At 35.5% G+C, this 23,670-nt stretch overlaps 1 long non-coding RNA gene across 1 annotated transcript in view; it reads left to right on the top strand.

Moving 5' to 3' along the window:
• LOC106664508 overlaps positions 1–22,347 on the top strand; it is a 123,028-nt gene extending 100,681 nt beyond the window's left edge. Inside the window, exon 3 of the long non-coding RNA XR_002910823.1 lies at positions 22,222–22,347. This is a non-coding gene — a long non-coding RNA (uncharacterized LOC106664508). The remainder of the gene's footprint in view (positions 1–22,221) is intronic.
• The last annotated feature ends 1,323 nt before the right edge of the window (positions 22,348–23,670 follow it).

The raw sequence follows: 23,670 nt of genomic DNA, 5'->3' as shown, positions 1-23,670 counted from the left end.
TTTCATGAATTATACAGTGAATATACTTTGCATTATTGTTTAATTTGTAAATATTTAAATAAAACCAATTCCTTCCTAAATTTTAAAACTTTTGTTATATTGAGTAATATAACGCAAATAATACTAATTTTGGCACTTTCAACCCATATCCTACAAAAAATAAGGTAAATAAATATAAAATAAAAATTAAATTAAATTAAAAAGCTAGCATATTTTGTAAAGTAATAAGACTAATATATTAATCGAATCCCGGATCGGTTCGAATCCCGCTCGTGACTGATTTTTTTATCTCAACTATAAAACCTTCATTAATTGAATTAATTGGTCTAGCGGACCACTAAAATTAGTGAATCTAATATATTAACCATTTTTCTAAAACCCTTGATACTCCTAATCTCAGGATCATTTGTCATATCATACAAATTCTCAACGCGAATGTTGTCACTTTGGTCTGGTCTGCGGAGGGTTGGAAGGACCAGTTATCATTTTCCAATGGGGGTTGAACTTGGATGTCCGTTAAGCCCCCTCCTCTTCCCACTTGTACATAACTAAACTACTCAAAAATGCAAAAATGTAATTTTTTCTTATTCTTGTAATTTTAATTAAATTAACCAATGTATTCACGTTAGTTGGATTTAAAAAATTAGAAAATACAAACCGAAAACAAACAAATGTTAAGCGGGGAACACACGTATCGGATGCAATGCTGTGCGACATTACCCGACACAAATCCAAAGTCCAATTTTCCATAAGGTTGTACACATCTGCCCGTTGCCACGCAACGATACCCTATTCTACGCTATGCGATCCCCACTATCCAGATTTTCGTCGGGTAGCATCGAGTACACTCGAAGACAAAACACACATATTTTTATTTCAAACTACTTGCATTAATGTCGTTATATTAATTACAACACACTTATTTTAATATAAACCAAATTAACCGAGATAATCAAAAATTAATTAGTTTTTATTTAAAAGAATGAATTTTTATGGTTGAGAAGAAAATTGATCAAAACACCGGAATACCATGTTTTGATATAATAAATTTAACTAACAATTTATTATACTGTTTGGTCATAAAATTTAGCTAACAATTTATTTCTATCTATCCTATCTATTTCTATCTTCTTCTGCACATGCAATTACACCATTTTCGTCGAGTTAATTTTCCATATGGATACACCATCCATATCGAACGAAGTCCCCTCTCCTTAAAATTATTGTTTCATTTCTAATAATATACCATGTTTAAAAGGTTGATTCAAATTGGTATTGACAATTTATAGACCATTTGCTAGAAATGTTCGGAAGGTAGGCCTGAGAATTATTGCCTAACGAAATAGATATAACACCGTTATCGCTTTCAGCTCTGATTATTGATCCCATGATTGAGCATTCGTTCGTGCGGGTAGAGATTTCACGATCCATGATCGTCTTAATCCTAAAGGGATCCGTCTCAAAGCCTCCCCGATAGAAGTGTCTCCGGGCCGATAGCGACGATAATCGAATCGTGGTATGATCAGCTTTGATCAGAGTTACGCAATTTCTCAGATCTAATTTACCAATATAAACACGGCCGGATTTTGTCTCAAGTAACAATTTAACTCAAGCTAAAATTAAGTTTGTAGTATAAGGAAAACCAAATTGAGCAATCGCATTAATAACTTTAATTCACCTTTTCTTTTTTTTTCAAGTCAACTGATGTTAAGACTATTTAAGATTTTGTGAATGTTCAGATAATTATTTAACGGATTATTTTAATATCGGGATGAGAAAATGCATGTTTAATCACTTCTTTATTCTGAACTACAACCCCATTTTAAAAGAATCAAATTAGTTTGTGTGATTCTAAGCTTCATAAGAGAGCTAAATAATTTTTTGAAAGTTCGAATCAAATTTTAATTAACTTGGAACTTGATGTTTAAAAACACTCGTATTCTGTACATTCTATGATCATAAACTACCTATCAAAATAATAATCTATTAATTCCTCATTGAAAGAGGAATCGGCATGTAACGTTTTTATTGCGTAAATGATGCCAAAATTTCGAGCCATATAAAAAATCTGCGTCTGACAAGTTATGTGATTTTATTTTAATTAAAACGATCATTTTGTAGAACAATAATAGAAAATTAATCCTAGAGAGAAAAGTTGTTAAAAACCATCCAAAATTTGGGGGAAAATTGTGTAAAAAGGCGTACAATTTAGTCTCGAATTTAGATTGTTTTTAAAAATTAACGAATTATTATAACACTTTTAACAACGAATCTTATTTTCTAGAATAAAAAAACGAAAAACGGTTGTTATATTAACAAATAGATTTTGAGAAAATGTTACTCAAATATTACAACTGTTTGGTCTCTCTTTGAACAACGAAATAATTTAACAAAAATAAAAATAAAAAAATAAAGAAAAAAATCTGCTGTGCGTCAATCTTGGGTCTCGATCTCAACAACATTCCGATTGATAAGGTTCAGTTTAATATTTAATTATTTAATATTTAAGTATTTAATATAATACTCTTTGCTGTGGGTAGAATTGGTATTAAGTAAGAGCTTAGTGGTTACAATTATACAGCACTATGTGGTGCATGTTTTGTCCCATTATTTGACCCTTCGTGGTTTTACAATGGCTAAGTCAATTGGCTCTCTCCTTTTTCTACATAATTTTATTATTTTTATTATTTTTCAGAGAAGGCCATAAATGTTCCACAAATTGTCAAAAACCATTTGGATATGTAAGGATTATTTTTTTGAGATATTTTGACAAATCCAATAAAAGTTTAATTTCACGCTTCTGCTAAAATGAACATTACAAGTATTTTTTTATTCCATTTATTTTTATTTACAACTGAATATGTATTGTATACAATCAGCAGATTGATTTCAATTTATGATTGTGATACATTAACAAAATGTTAAAACCACGAAACTACCGGAAAAACTGTATCAAGCCTGTAAGTAATAATCATGGAATAATTTTAAAAAAATCTTTCGTTCACACTCTAGTTTTTTTACTGAAATGAAATGGGGGTCAAGCAGGGATGTGAACAGATCAGCACAGTAAGATTGTCACGGCCGAAATCGGTAGGGAAATGACTGTGCTGCAAAGTTGATTTATTTGATACAGGAACCCTGTACCTACAGGGGCCAAGTAATCGGCTTAAAAATCAAAATTTTGAACTGTTTCAGGATCTAAGGCATGACAGGGTGGGAGCCATTGTGGCCCATAAGGGATTAAAACCAATCCCTATAACTAGGTTTTGTTCTAGGGACATCACCCTACATCAATTGATTTTAGGAGAAGGGGGAGCCACACAACTTTGTATTCGGCAAGTGCATATTTACCCCATGATGAGGACTGCCCAACTGAGGCAGTAAAGGAACTTATATTGCGACGATAATAATATAGGTCTTATTCTGGTATTTCATTCTTGGAAGATGTATTAAGCAGAAATTTATCCATCCTGAATGCAGGCAACACTCCCACTTTTATAACAAAAAATAGAAGGGAAGTATTGGATGTATCACTAGCCTCTCTGCCAATTGTTAATTGGGTAACGGAGTGGAAGGTAAGATCTCCTCAGATCATTGTATCATTGATTTTAAAATCTCAGGAGAAGTCAACAAAATAAGGTTTAGGAATCCTAAACTAACAAACTGGGAAACCTATACTAATATTATTAACAATAATACAGATTGCATACCTACTCCTTCTAATGTTACAGAGCTGGAGCAGGTTGCAAATAACATTATACAGGTCATAAACTCTGCATATGTAGAATCGTGCCCTGAAAAAATACTACGCCAGAATCGACATCACTGGTGGAATAAAGATCTAGCTAGGTTAAGGAAAAGGGTCAAAGCATTACACAAAAAAGCCCTGCAGTGGAACTCTGAACCATAATGGAGGGATTTTTTCTCCATGAAGAAAGAGTATAAAAAAGAGTTAAGGAAAGCCAAGCGTAAAGCCTGGATGAACTTTTGCTTGAAAACAGAAACAATTAAGGAAAGTTCTCGTATTTTTAAACTTCTGGAAAAGGATTATATCAATCCGTTAGGTTTATTACAGGATGATAATGGGGTGTACACCACATCCTGTGAGGAGACCCTGAACCTGATGGCTAGAATTCATTTCCCCAGGTCAGACTCTTCTACTATCCCAGCTGAGGTTGAACTTCCAACACCAAACTGGAATAAGGCTAATGAGGTAATTTCCTGGGAGGCCTATAAATGGGCGGCACATTCCTTCAAGAAATACAAGGCAGCCGGAGTGGATGGAATATTCCTTGCTCTCCTTCAACAGGATACGCCTAGTCTATCTAGTACAGTATGGGATCTCCTAGGGATAAGAAGGTTGAGTGAATTTGAGTTAACTCAGAAAAAGGTAAATCGTTGTGCGGAAGAAGAAAGGGACTAAAAGATAAATAGAACTATAGGAACAGGCAAATAGTAACTAACTGTAAATAATGACGGGCTGGGTCGTATATCATGAAGGCGGTGGATTGATGGAGGCCCTTCTTCTGATGACGAACTTTAATGGAGGTTAAGACGGCCTCATTACGCCCTTACACCAATGGCCTATTGTCCAAGTATCTACATTTCTGGCAGCTAGTATGCCGTAAAATGATCCGGGCCGATAGGTGTCCTCATTGAACTTTCCTTGACCTCCTCGAGAGATCTTAACCTACAAACTCAGACTCCGGTCTCATAGCTGAACTTAAATTGTGTACTCCAAAGGAAGAACTGCATTAATGAACTCAGAAACGTCAAATTCACTTACTGACTACTGATGTTACAGCTGAGTATTTTTGTACCTTCAAAAGCCTCTTGGTGTACCAAGCTTATCTTTGCTATCGATGACGTCCTCCTATTACCGATGACTTTTAAAAACTAAAATAAGAAGATTACGCTTTGTCTAGGTGTTATTCTGCTCTCCGAGAAACATTCCAGTTTCCATGTGTAAGGTACAAATTATTGAATAAAGAACGATGATGAAAAAAAAGATAGAAAAAGGATGTTTAAGTCAGAGAATAGTCGATATTTTGACCTGTTTGGTTACCGGTTGAATTAACCAAGGGGAGTTGGAAACACGAGTTGCTACTTTGTATTCTCCTCTCGCCCGGAGACAACATGTTCCCCATCGAAGGGCTTCTTTACTCGAATGACACCGGGGAATCTCGCAGTTATGTAGGGCCCATACCGATACACTCGCCCTTTCGGATGTCGGGTGGTACGATCCGAGCTTCTAAATAGTTTTTTCTATTTCAGGACGGGAATAAAATGCGGGCCGAATACCCCTCCGGACGGCTGGGAAGCTCTTTTTCCAAATAGACCCACGCCGTCCTCATTGCCAAGACGACAAAGGGATCGACTCGCCGTTCTTTACCCGACGACTAATTCTATCCGACGGAAATGAGAAAATCTCAAGGTCCGTGCCAACGTTTTAAATCGGGAAAAACGGACAATAAGACGATTATTCTCTCGAGCCTGTCTTTCTAATGTTTCTGCTCTGTTTAAACGTCTGTAAAGTAAATAATAAATTTGTAAAAATCCTTCCTTAGCCTGGACTGGCATACTTTAATAATATCACTCGTGACTAATTTAAAGAACACGTTTTAGAGTTTTAACCCCCTGAAAATAAATATTCTTAACGTTTAAAAGTATTATTTAGTTCTATAATTAGTAGAAAAGTTGATGGACCAATTGAGTCATCCTGGTCAGTTTAACCTCTATGTTTTGTTGTGTCATACGCAGTTATTATTAGTTTGTATTCAAATAAAGATGCTTGGACATTAGGCTTGTTTTGTACACGATATAATCTCCTGGTAATCAAGTATACATCAACGGTGGGACATTTTAGAATCGTGAGAAATTAAACCAGTGTTGGTAGAACAGGATGATACTATCACAACATACTTCTGGCTATCATGTCGCAAATCTTAAACAAAAACTCACCTTAATTTAAAAAAAAAAAAAAAAAAATATATATATATATATATAATCAACTATAGCCATGACAAATAACTAGTTTTGCATAATTTCATGTACAAGTAATGAAGTATAGGTGGGTCATTTATTTATGTTTCCCACTGGGGTCGCAATGTCATTTAACATTGAGGTATTTTTAGCGCACCTGGCACATATGCCTTATCACACGTTTAGATTCTCATGTTAGGAGCGACTCACCTCCGCGCACAGAAAATCTGCTTATTCCAAATCATCCCGCAGAATGCTGCCGACATGTTGACTTCTACAGCTTGCTCCTGCCGAGAGGGTGGGTTAACATTGTGCACTCAACCTTGTGCCGCGCGTAAAGGGATGCCCAAAAGGGTTGAAATGCATCGACCAAATCTCCCACGAACTCCCTAGATAGAGAAGAGAACTATCTCCCTGGGTGTAGAGGCTCCGACAGCGTCGAAACCTCCGGATGCGCTCCGGCCGTGGTTTCGATTTAAGTGGAATCCCTAACCACCCCCTACAGGAGACCGTGCTTTCGGTAAGGGCAGCCCAGACGGCCAAAACCGGAAAACATCCGCTCCTGTCCACCATTCCTCACGCATTCGAGGGACTCCGTCAGGAAGTCTTACCCTCCTCGTTGGCTGAACGCTTCGGCAGTCCGATCGCTCCGATTCCCGCGTGGTCGGGAAGTTACTCGGAGGTCATTCGGCAACGACTATGCTCCACGGCCACGGATGAAACACAACCTCTTCTCTAGGTACCCGCTAGGCGCTAAGCCACTGCGAGTCTTTACCCCATGCAGCTGGGCTTGACCTTGGAACGAAACTTCGCTACCTCGCAGTTCAGAATGGTTATTTACCCTCCCCGAGACAGGATCTGGTACCCTAACCCGTGTGTGCCTCTGATGCAGCCCCCCTTGTCCGTGATATGTCATTGCGGAAACGGTTCTGACAAAAAAAAAAAAAAAATCAGCTAGACAAAGTAGACCAGTTCTTCCCGCAGATCTAAACATAGTTTCTTTTTCATCTTTTATAAAGTTTGTATTATAAGCTTCATAGTAGTTGAATAGACCAATAGTAACCAAGGTAGTGAAGGTAGGCAGGCCACGATGATTGTAGAGAACCAGATGATGATAATGATGATGGATGAGGATAGGGATGCTAGTAAGCGGTTGTTTGGTGTTTCCCCAGGCGCTAGAGCCTTGTGACTTTACGTTTCCTAGTTTCCTAGGTTATATCCCAGAAGGTGACCACACTCCCAACAACAATATCACATGTATAAAACACTACACAGGCATTTGCAATCGAGAAAATAAAACAAATTAGTTGTTTATATAGCAGTATTTAATTAGAAGGTAATAACTTATGTCACTCATAAACTAACAATTCAAGGTTGTGCAGATAAACGAGGTTGATATGAGGCGATCAAACTGCATGTTTATCTAATCACGTACTTTAACGAACGAATAATTTATATTTGAATTTATAATTGATAAAAATGTAAATTATTTCAAAAATAAGTGTTATTTATGTAAATGACACAGTGTTTTTTAAATGTATTTCGTATGTATACTTTCTTGAACAGTAAACATGTTCCGCGTAGTATCGCGATGATTCTCTCGATTTTCCTTTATGCTGTACATTATTAGGTTTGATATGAAAATAGTGTATTTGAGCAGCTTTGAGTAGGGTTTGCACCCGATTCGTGGTAACACGCGAGTTGCATCTCCTTCCAGCCGACACCTGGATGTTGCCTGGGAAACGGCAACTCACCATGGAGACCCCTTGCTGCACCATTGATCCCCACCCGGATCCACTCTTACTTTGATGTCCTTTCAGTCCGATTTTAGTGCTCGATCGAACACGTTACGGCCCTCGTACTTTCTGGCAGGAAAATAAATTCAACTCGACAGTTATGCCCTGGTAACGCTGATGCCTGTGTACGGTTCTTCAGACTAAGAAACCACCTCGGCTACATTGAAAAAAAAGCAACAATGTATTGCCATTTTTGTTGAATACGACCACGAACTAACGCCCAATTGTCCAACTGAAGTTGAAGCTAACGTCAAAATTCACTGAAGATGCAATTAAACATCAATAATTTATATCATATTTCCTGCTATCTCCTAACAGTTTTTTCTTAAAATCACCAAAAATATTTGTTCAAACAATAAGCAATATATTATATTATTGCAATAAAGAATTAATAATGAACAATTAGGATCAGAGTTTGAAAAACATGCTGCGTGGGTATGTTCAGCGTTTGGTCTAAACGAAAATATAAATTCCCCATCGTACTTTGTTAAGGTACTTCGTTGTAAACCAATAGAATTCCATTGAAGTGCCGGATAAAAATAACATTTCTCTTACCCGCTTCCACCCAAAGGAGGTCTATTTTAAAAACGACAAACGATTCTTGTTTTGAATGCGAAGTTTTGACCTTTCAACAGGTCAGGGGTCAAAGGGTTAAAGTTTTTTTCCAGCGATGACAGGCAATAAATTTTTTTTATGAAATCGGCTTTCAATTTTACGTTGCTGCCGAACTGGAAATGCATTAAAAGTTTATAATTACTAGGCTGTATTTTTTTACATGCACCCCTCCAAAATGACAAAATTTTCTTACATGTTGTAATACAAATATAAGAGAAATGTTATATGGATAAATACAATTTTTTACCTAGGATTGTTTTTTATGGCGCTGTATTGAGTGAAACAGTACTAACTAAATTATAATTAAAAGATAAAAAGAGAGTCGATCAGAATGAAAGCGGGTTATTTGAAATATCTCGTACGTGTAGGTTGCGAACGACCTCTGTACAGTCATCGACATAGACAGAGAGAGAATTTGAGAGAGAGAGAGAGAGAGACAGAGAGACAGAGATGGAGACAGAAATATAAATAAATAGATTTATACATATATAGACTGAGAAAGAGAGAGAAAGAGGAGAGAGAGAGAGAGACAGAGAGACAGACAGAGATGGAGACAGAAATAGAAATACATAGATATATGCCTACATAGACCGATAAAGAGAGAGAGAGAGAGAGAGAGAGAGAGAGAGAGAGAGAGAGAGAGAGAGAGAGTGAGAGAGAGAGTGAGAGATAATATAGATGTATACATAGATAAACTGATAAAGAGAATGAGAGATAGATAGAGAAAAAAATGGAGAGCAAAGGATCAAGAATTCATTTAGGATGCGAGTGCGTACGTTAAGGAGCAGAGAGGCAAATATTATTAATTTACAAATAATTCTAAACCTGGACCTACAGAAATTGACATATTTATTCAAATACACAGTAGATAGATAGATTATTATAGGAAAAGAGAGAGGAAGATACTGCGTAAGAGAGAAAGAGAGAAATAAATTGATAAAGGTATATTTTTGGAAACAGCACGACCACCGGGGTCACAAGGGCATACTCGCTGCCACCAAACTCCCATGGAGAACTAGGTTATTTTTAATATTTTCCTTCGGCCTCTCCCGGGCCATATTTCGACCCTTATCTCGGAATGTTATATCTTCAGTGGGAATAAATAAAAGGAAAGGGATGTAAATTATTTTGGGCCGTTTCGGCCTACCGTGCTCATAAGTGTTTCCTTTTCGCGACGGATTCTCTTAAAAGGGAAATATGGCGAAATTGTTTTCTTTTTCTTTGTGTTTTGGAGCCCCACCTTTTGAAGAAGTCGATTTTCAGACATCCTTTTAATTTGAACTAAAAAAAAATCAAATAAAAATTTAATTTTTCCCGTTAATGTCTTTTTCTGGCAACCAGTCATGACTAGTATATACTTACAAATAAACTACATTAAAAGTTTAATCGTGACATTTTTTTGGCTCGTGATTTTTTCTGTTTTTCAGAAATAAAAATATAAAAGAAAATCGTTTTGTTTATTCCACACCTTTCAAAGAAGTCAATTTTCAGGCTTCGTTTTTTAATTTTAACATCAAAAGGATTTTTCTCAGAGTTGTATTATTTAAAGAAAAAATGATCAAGTAAAATTTTCTTATTAATTTATTTATTTTTGGCGAATTTCAATGGTTGTCGCCAAATAAATAATTTTTGTTGTTTAAGACTTTTCCTCTTCATTGAAAATGATAAATTGGTCAAAACGAACTAACATGTGTAATGAGATAGAATTAGAAAATTTCACAGATTTTCGATTTTTAAAAATAATTAATAGAGTTTTGATTAGAGTAACGATTAATACCTCTTTGTTATAAATCAATATTTTTTATAGTTCACTGAATGCGTCTACGATTTTGGTGTAACAATTTTTATGATCGTTGAATTTGAAACGTTGATTTGAGGAAAACTTTTCTAAAGTCTCTGACAATCGAAGTATTTTCTGTTTGATGGGTATTAAAAAGGTGGATGCACGTCTTTTACTTGTTATTTATGAAAAGATAATTTTAGTTGCAAAATCATTATCTAATGATAAACCTCCAGTAAACCCGTGCTTTTATTTAAATTTGTTTTTCGCGAATCTGAAATTAATGGTCAAATAAAAACAAATTTTTTTTTAATCACCACACATAAAAAACAAGTTTTCTTTCTAGGGTTGTATCTAATAAAAAATGGTCCGTAAAAATTGTATTTTTGTAAATCCAAATGAAACAATTTCGTATTAGGTATATTTGGAGTTTGAGTTCGTGATGGATTATTTCCGTCCCTCACCCTCGAAAGCGCTATAACATTATGCAACATCAATTAATATGTTCAACGGTGGCCATAGAGTGGGCCGTTTGTTATATTTATAACCCGTTATTGATCCAAGGGGATGGCGGAGACGCGAAATTTGTTTCTGAACGGGTGGCGGGCTTTGCGAATTTATTGAAACAAACTCTAACGGCTCGGGGCATATCTGTGGGGGTGGAAGGGGGGCGGCGGAAGGGCTTATCCCGGGGCCGGCTTAACTTCCACTCCGGCGAAGCCTTTCCCGTGGGGCCGGAAACCCGCCAAAAGAATTTAGGATCGACTTGCCGAATCCGTATTAGTGGCTTTTGAAGCCTTGCAAAGGTCAATTAGCGGTTTGCGCCGGTTGCGCAACGGATTTCCTCGATCCGAGAGGGAAAACGAGGGAAATTCGATTCGTAATTACACGTTTAACCATCCGCTATCGCCGATTTTAATCGAATCGGCACTTAAATCAACAACAATGTAAAAATGATATTTAGTACAATAAAAATTTTTTATCAACAAACCTGTACGATGCACGATTGCATTACTTCGGAATGTCTTTAATCATTATTGGAAATCACCCTAACAGGTCAAAAGAATTGAGAAAATTTTTATCTTCGAGGTCCAGTCACTCTCTGTCTCTCTTTCTGTCTCTCTCGCTCTCTATCTATCTATATATCTATCTATCTATTTCTCGTCCTCTAAGTATATATATTTACTTCAAAATTTGGTTTAAAAACAAATTGAATACTATCACGGCTCAGACATTAGACTAAACCATCATGTCGTTCTTGCGAACCTGCTTAACTTTGCGCCGTGAATGTACGCACTCCCTCCCTCTCCATCACTCACTATCTCTCTCTCACTCTCCCTCTTTCTATCTTTCTCTCTCTTCTCTCCCACTCTTTCTCTCTCTTTCACTCTCTTTCTTACTCTCTCATTCTCTCTCTTTCTATATATCTCTCTTTATGTCTCTCTCTCACTCTATCTTTCTCTCTTTCTCTCCTGTACGATGTATGATTGCATTACTTCGGAATATCTTTAATCATTATTGGAGTCACTCTAATTTCTCAAATGAATTGAGAAAAATCTGGTTGATAATAAGCATAATTTTCTATTATTGTTTCGATATTTTAGCAATAAATTAAAAGATAAATAAAATGATTGATTTTACCTTGGAAGTCCAGTCGTTCTTTTTCTTTCTCTCTCTCTTTCCATTTCTTCTTCTACCTCTTTCTCTCTCTGTCTGTATATCTCTAACTGTTCTCTGTTTCGTTCCCTTATCTCTTTCTTAAGTTCACTATCTTTCTTTCTCTCTCTTTTTGTTTTCTCTCTCTCTCTCTCTCTCTCTCTCTCACTTCTTTTTCTCCTCCTGCCTTCTTTATCTCACCATTTGTTTCTCCATTTAATTTAATCTGTTTATTTTTATATGGGTAATTATTTATCGGCTTATCGAACTATTTATTATCATCTCTCATCTCACTGACACTTTTTATCTACTTATCTATCTTTATGTATCCATGTACCTATCTGTTTTTTGTCTGTTTTTTGTCTGTTTTTCTATCTCTCGCTCTATTTCTTCATCGAATGCATTTTGCATCATGCAATTTGTACGTATATGTACCTGCGTAATCATCTATCAATCCATTACACATATGTAAAGGCAAAAATTTATTTTTTTCCTCTTATATGTCTCTTTATCAGCAATCTATTTATCTACCTACCGACTTACCTATGTAATCTATACATCATTTTCTCTTTCTCTATCTATGCAACTCTGCCTGCCACTCTCTCTCTCTCTCTCTCTCTCTCTCTCTCTCTCTCTCTCTCTCTCTGTTACTTTTCTCTCTCGCTCTATGTATCTACCTAGTTATCTGTATACATATCTATCAATGCCTCACTAGTCTATCTATATGTCCAATCCCTATCAATTTCTATTTAAAGGTCTATTTGGGTATAAATCACTCTATGCATCTGTCTACTTTTGTAACAGTAAAATTTGTATGTAATTTTGTTTATCACTCTTTATGCAGTCTCTCTCTCTCACTCTCTCTCTCTCACACACACACACACACTCACACTCACACTCACTCACTCACTCACTCACTCACTCACTCACTCACTCTCACTCTCTCGAACCATTTGTCTAGCTAGATATCTAATCTGTCTAATCTATGTATCTATCCATATGTAAATATACTAATAAATGCTCTCATTCATTTTTTCTTCGTTGTTCTCTCTTACTCTGCCTCTAGCTGTATTTCTATCATAAATTCATCTCACCAATATTCCCATATCTATCTACCACTGTACAAAGCACAACAATCAATCTGTTTGTCTTGATATTTTTGTATCCTGCGATCATTTAATGTAATTCCATTTGGAATTATGGGCGAAAGTTTAATTTCGTTCACGGAACACCCAGTTTTACAAGATCAGTAAACAGGTTTAAATCCATGTGGTAGCATAAACAAGAGCCGGCATAAATATAGAACTAGAACTTTTGGATACTAAAGAACCAATACTGAAGAAGTATAGCAGACGTGAAACCAAAAAGACAACCCACCGAGAAAAGAAGAACAAAAGAAAAGTTAAAGTAGATGAGAGCATTGCATTTATACCGATAAGAGAGAGGGAGATAAATGTTTGTTGGAGTGAGTGAAAAAGACTAAAAATGAGACAGAGTAAACGTACGAATCACTGAGTGTCACTGAGGGATAAATTAAAAGAGTATGTAGGGAGAAATATTAATTAATATTCTCCAATAAATCCAATTATATTAGGTTCAATTCTCACGCTCATCCTTCCGTAATTATACGCAACACCCCTTAACGAAGTTTAAGATTGTCTGCGTAACTGTTAACAACATTCATGTCAAAGCCGTGTGTAACGGGTGGGTATCACAAATTTAATGATTTAATGGTATTGCCGAGCGACACCGCCATGCTATCTGGGTGTGGAAATTTTAGAAGTAATGAAGCATCGTCCTATATTTTTATCACGAGTTTAACATGTCGCAAAATTTGTATTTTATATAATTCATCTCTTTTATATGATACTTTACTACATCGTTAAATAGACACACACAAATAAAATTCAATTCCTATTTTAAAATTGAGCCTGATTTATAGTAAGGTCTTATCGGATTTGTTACTCCTGCAAAATAATTTCGTATAAAATTTAACGTATCACACCATAAATAAACAACATCCAGCTCTTTTTCAATATATATCATATATTTTTCTTTTTTAATATATTTTCGATATATTTTAAATATAGCGACAATGGCGCAATTTTATTTATAAATTAATCAATTAATTATGGTTTTTAGTTGAAGTTTGGTACACATTTGAAAAATGGCAAAAAGGAGGGAAAATTCAAAAGGTGGGGTTGAGATGAGAGGTTAGACTAACCTGGTTAGTGTCCGAATGGATCGAAGTCACGATAGCTCAGGTGGTAGAGTAGCGGCGTATCTAGCCGAAGGTCGTGGGTTCGAATACCGCTCGTGACATTGACTTTTTTATCTCAACTAAAAACCTTAATTAATTGGTCAAGCGAACCACGAAAACTAGTGAATTATATATTAATATGTATTAAATAATATATTTTATATATTATAAATAGCTTCAGGTGACAGTAAAATGACACAATTGGTAGCATTTCAAAAAATTCTGAAATGTAGGGTATACAATTTCTCCTGGGAGTTCAATAAAAACCCAATTCAAATAGTGATTATTAACACATATAAATAAATTAACACAAACACACTTCATTCAAAAATAAAACAAAATAAAGAATGCTCAAAGGTCTAGACTTGATTTACCAAAGTGAAATAATTCGAAACATGTAATAAGCAACAAACTGGTGGAAGTGGTTCTTGCCGGAAAAAGTTGTACCAGGTAACCGGAAAAGTTCTTGAGGTTTTTCAGTTGTTATTGTTTGATACCTTTAATCAACATTTCTATCATATAGGAGGATTAGATGTTTACAACGCGTAATACTACGAGAATAATGCCCAAGTTCGTAAAGAAAAAACTCTCTTGAACAGTTCACTGTAAATTATAAAATATTTTTTTCAAAACTCACGCTTCGTGCGTGCTAATGAATTTTAGCTCGGTATTTAGGGCAGCTCGTTAAATTTGCACTGCGTACGATGATGAAACAATAAGGGAGTGCACTGCCCAAAAGTGGTTTAGGGGAATGAAATTATTAAAAATGAACAGCGGTTTTGTAGACCTTTTTGTCTTGGATGACGACAAATTGAGGGAAGCTATCAAGCTTCTAGACAACAATATCAGGATCTTGCTAGAGTATTCAACAGTTCTTGCTGACACCGTCTTGGGAAGATGTGGAAGCTGGGCAAATAGGTTAGTAAATTGACCGACCATACAAGTTTTAGCGTCTAAACATTTGTTTTTCATTGCTTTCACGGCATAAAGTTGTGACGTTAAATGGATAAACGGCGGATAAATGTATCCTGTACAATGCGATGGTTTTTCTTGGTGGAGTACAATTTAAAAAAAAAATTACAAATAAAACATCATCAGTGCACATTTTACTAGCTACCTCTGCCTCTCTAGTACCAGCTAAAATTCATGCAATAACGTGCACGAAAAATTGGTTTTAACGCCATAAGAAAGTAAAATTTTTATAATTTACAGGGTCTGTTCAAGACACTTCTTCTTTATGAACCTGAATAATCCTCATAGTATTACGTGATGTGAACAACCAAAGCCTCATATGAAGACAGAAATGTTGATAAACGTTGTTAAAGCAATTTTAAATGAAAACTCATGAACTTTTCTTGTTGCCTGGTATATTTATATTGGATTATTATTATTTGTCTTTTTTCATTTAAAAAAATCAGCTTTTATTTTTTAATACATTTTATGCATGATATTTTTCAATGAAATGAACATTCCTTCTTCGTTGTTATAAGTAAACTTCCTTTAATAGAAAAAGGCTTATTAGAAAGGTTTGCAAAGAATTTTAAAAATCAAATTGTTTAGTTATGGTATGGTAAAAAGGATACTACGAAGCGGGACGTGTGCTCCCCAGGCACTGCAGCCATTGACTTAGTGTATCTTCCAAGTTCCTTAGTTCAGTGCAATAGACTCAGTCCTCCTCCTTAGAAGTTTCAGGTCATTGGCTGTCGTTGCTACAATTTCATTATTTTAAGTATTTTCGATATGTTACATTGAGCTGTTTTTCCATTGAGCTGTTGCTTCACATTCGAATATATGGGTGGCTGTTTCCTCCTCCTCATTACATAATCTACAAATGGGATCATCGTTTTACAAGCCCATGTGAATGTTTCCTCAGATGCCAGGGACCGGCTAGTAATCCGTTGTTCCATCCCTAACCAGTGCTACCACTCCACTGAGTCGTGACCCCTCCAACTGCAGCAGTGATTTTGCCAGTCTTGGTGAGGGTTGTTTCATCATAGGTTTACTGTGTCTAGCGCCACAGCAGCTTGAGCGCTAGAGTTTATCCACTTCTGCTTTTTTTCTTTTTTTTTGGATCCATTCTGCGAAGGAGGATTCTATATTTGTTTTTGTTATCGCAAATATAGGTTCGGGGCCTATGTATGGTATTGTAGATCCTCCTCCGGCCAGACTCTCTGCTTTCTGATTAGCCAAAATTCCCCTGTGCCCCTGACACCCAATATTGTTGTGTTTTCCCAGGTTTTGGAGAATTTGGATGCATTCCCTGACTAATTTTGATGTTATTCTTTTACATGCTAATGATTTTATGGCTGCTTGGGTATCAGATCTTATGAGGATTGTTTTGCCAGTGTAACCTCTTTTATGATTTTACAGGGAACAAGCATTGATGGCATGTATTTCTACTTGAAAGACCGAAGTGTACTTCCCTAATGAGTTTGATTGCTCAAGCTGCGTGCTGCCGTTGAGACTTTATAGGATGTTGTAAAGAAAGTTTTCGGGATCATATAGTCACTGCTCAATTCTAAGAATGGGTATCAGATTTTGTTGCTTATGGTTGCATGCCCGAAGTGTTTAGTTCCTAATTTATTTCTTAAATCTGAGATTAAAATGTTGAATAATTTAAAAAATGATCAATTTTTCACTTTATAATAGAAGAATTCTGCTTATGATAAATAGACAGCATATGCGGGTAAATGATTCATTTTACTTAGCCATAATAGATCTGTTTTGGTCGCGGCGCAAGAGGCTTTATTGCCAACCCTTTTGACTTTACATTTCGCATAAAGTTAATAACCGTTTAAAAATTTCCATGAAAGAGAAAGTTCTTCGCTTTTCTTCGCATGAAAATACAATCCTGTCAAGAACTCGTAGATCACAACCCCATTCCACTCTTCCTTTCGTGGAAAATATCGTATTTCGTAATTTATTCACCGAATATGTTTAATAAAACGAAACGATACATAATTGCTGAGTTAATCACGAATAGGGCAGATTGACCGTTAGTATTATTTATAGCGATGTATTGATCCGTACGGGATGACGCAGTCTCCAAATTTCACCTTGGGACACCTGGGGTCGGGTCAAATAGATCTTTCAGATCAGAACAGTGTCCTTTTTTTCTTCGAAACTATTTTTTTTAGTACAAACACGCGTTAACAGAAAAACTATTCTTCTCTGGATTTTCCACAGCTCAAAGATGGAAAAAAATTGTCCCATGATTTAAATTTAATGTGTTAAGAAATGCGATTCAATCACAAACTTGAACAGAATACCACGATAGTTAATTACACTTTAACTGCTCACAAATGGAAGAGGACTACATACTAAAATTTACATATTATTTATTTTTTATTTCATTTCTTAAATTCATTGATTAACAGTTTTTAGATTAAAATCACCTACTTTGGCCATATCTTACCCACATTCTTATTTCCAGGTGTACTAATTTACAAATAACCAAAAACAAAATTTTGTTTGCATAATCGTTGGATTTAAGGAATTTAATTCCTAAAAAAAATCAATATTCCTCTTTCATAATCAGTACTAACTTAGCAATGAAGTAGATGTTTTTAAATGCCTTTAAGAAGATTCAGGCATTTTTTGAAGTTAGGCTTGGTCGCTTTCACCCAATCTACCAAATCCGGACCACTAGACAAAAAGGTTTAGCGGCTCAACAACTGCTCTTTGGGGGAAGCAAAAGGGGACACTATTTCCAGGCAGAGAGAAACCATTTCCATGAATCTTTTCCAGATCTCTGGCATAGGACCGAAGATTAATGTGAGATCGAGTATTGGTCCGAAAGCTTTCAAAGCAAAATACAACTGTTGAAAAAGTTAAAANTATATGTTTATATATAAAATTTCTGATGAACTTTATTTTGGCTAATAGAGATTGAGTTTTTTCTCTAAATATTGCAGAATCCACCGTATTAAACATTGTTAAAAATTTCAATTAATTAATATTTTTATTTAAGGTTTTGGTTGAAATGAAAAATTTAGTGTCACGAGGGGGATTCGAACCCACTACCTTCGGCTAAATACGCCGCTACTTAACGAATTGAGCTATCGTGACTTCGATCCACTCAGACACCAACTCCCCATCTCAATCTATTTTCCCCCTCCTTTTTGCCATTTTTCAAATGTAATCAGATTCGATTCTCGGCGACATATGAAGTAGCCATGGGGGGGGCTGTTAGTGAAGTTATACTTTGATTTACTTATTCAATCCATTATATTTCGTGGTCTTTTGACCAAATTACTTCATTCAATTGATTAATCTTTTTATGCAAGGTTTTGGGAATCCCACTCGTGGCACTAGCTTTTTCATTTCAACTAAAAACTTACAGAAAAAGATGAATTAATTGAAAGAAGAAATTTGGTCAATCGACCACGAAATATAATGGACTATTAAAAACTTAGAAGAAATAATAAGAGTCCCATTGTTGGTGTATTTTGCAATATTTAGAGGGAAAAAAATTAATCTGTAGTAGCCAACTAGTTTTAACATGCTTAACTGTAGCAATTATGTCTGGTTTGGCTATGGTTTCAGTAGTAAGTATGTGTATGTCCAAAGCTTTAATTTTAATCGATTCACTAGTTTTCGTGGTCCGCTTGATCAATTAATATCTTTCATTTAATTAAGGTTTCTAGTTGAGATAAAAAAGTCAATGTCATGAGCGGGATTCGAACCCACGACATTCGGCTAGATACGCCGCTACTCTACCACTTGAGCTATCGTGACTTCGATCCAGTCGGACACTAACTTCCCATCTCAACCCCTAGCAATTAATTTTAATGCTAATTTTTATTGTCGGATGAAGTTAGTCTTTTATCAATTGTAAGCTCTGAATAGTTAGCTTTTCGGATTGAGGAACAGATTCATTGTATAAGTGTCCTGCGTTTATATTATTTTTCATGTATTCTCAGCATTTCGACACATCAAATAACTACCCTGTCCTATTCCAGCTCAGTGGTACTGGGGATACTGAATTTTATAGTCTTGGCTGAATATTCTGGATAAATGGTGCCAGGGATCTAACGTGGATGTGGCAAGAAACCAAACACCAACGTACTTCTCTTAACCCTCACATAAACCGAGTAGCTGAATATGATTCAATGTGATTTCTTAATGTAATCTCAGTGTATTAGACATAAAACTGATCCCGATAATTTGCAAAAATTACTTGCTTTATAGGCTTTACTAAACAATCTTGAAAGCTTAACTGTAGCAATTATGTCAGGTTTGGCTATGGTTCGTCAACCGTTTATTACGTCCTTCATGGTTTGTCCATTTTTATGTGTGGACCGTGCCTGAGTCGGATGCGTTTATGTTCTATGTTGCTATCTCAATTATAAGTTCTGGATCTCTAGTTCATCTTGCCAATTCTCCTTTCGCCAATTTGTCTTCTTGTTCATTAACCATAATTCTTTCGTGCTCTTGCTCCCAAGATTTTGTTACTATGTTTCGTTAGAATTTGGAGGTTTCGCATGTGATATTTTGACGCAGTTTTTCGGGAGTGTTGGCTGTTTGTTCATAGAGGGTTTTCTATAACATCAAAATTTTACACTTTTTCAAAAAAATCACTATGTGAATTAATAGAAAAGGATATGGCCAATTTACTAATAAGTAGAATTAATATCATTTAACTTCAATCGTATTACCCAATATACATAATTAAATGGTACTTATTACGTGCTTCGCTTGGCAAAATCAAAACAGTATCACGCGATCAAATCGGGAAAATTGTTTTATCCAACAATAATGAGCTTGCCCAATTGTGTTGACTTAAGTGAAAACACGCACGGCTGGAAACATGACAAATTGCGATTGGATCATTTACAATCCCGGCGTCTGTTTTCACAATGCTGCGAAGACGTTCAAAATATGTTTGAACAGGGAGAAACGCGTTTTGATTTATTACAATTTCATCTCGCGGCTCTCGGGAAGGCGGTGATTTTCAACAGGCCGCTCGCTCTTTCACCGGTTCAATTCAATTTCCCGACAAGACCGTGGTAAAATATTGACAAATGGATTTACAGTTTCTCCGTAATTCCATTAACCTGCTGGATTGAGCGGGGGCTGAGCTCTAAGCTTACTTAGCGTACTTAGTACAATGCGAAAAGAGAAACATAAAATAAAGCAACACATGGCCCATTTAAGTCTGTAAATGTTAAGTGTTTGGTTATTTTATTTAAATATATAATATTGGAATGTTTCTTGGTGCAAATAATTATATAAAAGATGCTTAATACTATAAAAAAAATTAATTATTGTTCTATAAGCAGAAGTAATAAAACTGGAGTTGTTTAAATGCGTTTATCAATACGATCAGCGAATGAGATTTGGGATTATGAAGGGCGTATAATTGTTTTCATTTGTAGTTTTTACTCTATGAACATTTCATATATTTTTTTAATTGCTTTCGTGTCTGGCCAATATGAGCTTATTACAAATTTAAGGCTTAGCAAAAATAAAAACAGTATTTGTAGTAATATTTTATTTTATGTATTACTATTTATTAGGCTGAATACAACACATTTTGTAGCTTTCGAGAGATTACTTTTCACGAGAATGCACTGCAATGATTCGATTTTCGGAAAGACAAAATATCTGTATTTGCGGCAATATTTTATTCGAAAATTTTAAATTTGTTTAGTTTTTTTGGCATATAGATAGACACTTCTTTAATGTTGGCAGAGTGTAAAAACAAAGTGATACTTCATTAATAGCTCACATTATAAAATAATCTAACCAACAATGAAACTGTTAAGACGTTATATTAATTTTAATTCTCCAGATTGATGAAAATTTCCAAGGTTAAAATATTATATTTCAATAAACTTTCTTTCCATTATTGTTTATTAAATCTATTATATTTAGTGGTCTGATTGACCAAATTACTTCTTTCAATTAATTTATCTTTTTACGTAAGGACTTGGTTGAAATGAAAAAGTCAGTGTCACGAGCGGGATTCGAACCCACGATCTTCGGCTAGATACCCAGTTGCTCTACCACTTGAGCTATCGTGACCTCGATCCACACGGACACTAACTTCCTATCTTTTATGTCAACTAAAAACCTTAATTTATTGAAAGATATTAATTGGTCAAGCGGACCACTAAGTCCACTAAGGAAAAGTAGTGAATTTAATAAGTTAAAATGAAGTATACCTTCACTAAAGCTCCCCGTGGCCATTTCATATGTCTCCGAGAATCGAATAGATTACACGACATTTGAAAAATGGCAAAAAGGAGGGAAAATTCAAAAGGAGAGGTTGAGGTGGGAAGTTAGTGTCCGAGTGGATCGAAGTCACGATAGCTCAGGTGGTAGACCAGCGGCGTATCTAGCCGAAGATCGTGGGTTCGAATCCCGCTCGTGCCACTGACTTTTTTATCTCAACTAAAAAATTAATTGAAAGATTATTGTTTATATTGAACATCTACATTAAAAATAATTTGTTGGAAGTAATAAAGTTGGGGTGAGTATATTGGTTAATCTCTTTAAAAGTTAATTCTTACACACAGTTTGTAGTTTTCATCGATCAGGATTTTAAGCGTTAAACGCTCATCACGTTGAAGGAGTTAGAAATAGGTCTCTCGACGTGAGTTATAATCGGTAGTTTGACGAAGACCTTTGGATATGTTGTAGATATGAAAATATTTACATATTGCAAATATGTGCGTACATGTTTTTTCCTCCCGATCTTATGACCCGCGCTGCATCCGAAGGACGAGAAATCACCCAATAAGTCACTCTATATGAGGCTTTAAGTGACTAGGAGGTCTCGATTTTATCGCCTTGTCGACGTGGCAGGTTTTACGGTTGGAAAAGTGTAATAGGCTTGGTTACTAGGAATAGATCGAAAGTTTGTGGAACTTTTGGAAGCGGGATCTTAGTTCATTGACAAAAGACATGTCGTTGTCGTGAAGTCAATGACGTCGTAAAGTCTTAAAAATTCTTCTGAGGACGTTTGATTGGAAAGATTGGCTGGATGGCTTAGCGGAATGCTACAGTTCCACTCCATACGTTCGCAAGTTTCTTGAATAGTTTAGTTGAGTTTTGTGTGTCAAAATAAATTTAGTCCTAAACGTATTCCAAGCTGCCCAAATCTTATTTTACATCTCTTTACTTTTCAGATCCAGATTCCACTTCAGTCTACTGTCTAGGTAGATAAGTACCTGACTTGAGTGAAATTCGGCTGTTCCTAGTTATTGATGTAAAGCTGAAGACTATTTTTCAAGGTAATTTTCACTGTATTCATTTTTTCTCAACCGGTCTAATCTTCTTCTTTATATACCATTCTTTGATACTTAAGTTTTCTCGGATGTCATCTAGAAAGAATTTAGCCTTTTCAGAGAAAATTGTACCACATTACACCTTACACATACACCATACATAATTGAGTTTTGGAGAAGTGTTTGTATATCATCAGTATAAATGTATATAAGATGGGACCAAAAATGTTCCCTTGTGGTCGCAGATTTATTTGAGCCTAATAATAATTGTGGCCGCACTTTTCTCAGAAAGGGCGGTCAGGTAAATAAGATTTCAGGATAAGGTAGTAAAAAGTGGGTGAAATTATTATGATTTTATTTAAAAATTTAATTTTTACTAACAATATTTCACTTGTAAACAAAGTTGAATGAAGTTTTTTGCGAGAGTTTAAATGTGGTTCATCCTGAATTTTTGAACTTTTATGTATATAATTGAAATTGTTTCTATTTCTGAAGATTGATGAAAATATTGGAATTGATCCTTTGAAATTGGTAAATAATGATACTTCCAATCATAGAACCCCTCGTAGGAGGATGGCTAGAATCGAATAAAGAAGAAATTCCGGGAAAAATCCCATTCTGTCATTTGGGGAAAATTGAAAGGGCAGGTCGGATCGATAGGATTGGTTCTTCTTTGTACCCACTTTTCTTTTACTTTTCTTTATATTTATTTACCCCCCTCTCTCTAAAGCTGTACGACCGATGTGCTTTCGTTTTTAATTAACAGGTTAGGAAAAGAGGGAAATTTTTATTTTAACTTTGACCGAATACCAACTCGGACACTAATGAGCCTGCAGTTCCGCCTAGTCGTTAATTATTGCGAGAAAAAGACTCCTGTTTTCCCCTGGTAACTGGCAAAAGACCGGCCAATTAGAAACGTCCTGCCTGCCGGCTAAATCCTAAAGTGAATTCAAGAAAAATTCCCCCCTTTCTTTTCTTCCAGAGACGAAAAAAAGAAGAAAAACGTAAAAAAAACCCTCTCATTTCACGCTGAAGTGCACCCACTGGCGAACAAGTTTGAAAACTTTACTCTTTTGTGTGGGAGTTGGCCCTGACTTTGGGTGGATTACCTTTGGCCGGAAATCTGTTAAGCTTATCTAAGTTTACGATAAACTTGAGGAGAGAATAAATTGAATTATAACAACCCGATAATTCAACGGTAATAATTCATGAGTAACGAAATAAAAATAATAGGAAACGCTTAACAGTTTTTTATTTCCATGTATTTTATCTTATATATTTTATAATCCATCTACGTTTTAGTGGTTAATTGACCATGTTACTTCTTTCAATTAATTATTCTTTCCATGT

This window comes from Cimex lectularius, unplaced genomic scaffold (genome assembly GCF_000648675.2).
Source record: "Cimex lectularius strain Harlan isolate CLEC.00 unplaced genomic scaffold, Clec_2.1 scaffold410, whole genome shotgun sequence".
Lineage (NCBI taxonomy): Eukaryota > Metazoa > Arthropoda > Insecta > Hemiptera > Cimicidae > Cimex > Cimex lectularius.
This window is presented reverse-complemented; position numbering and strand designations above follow the sequence as displayed.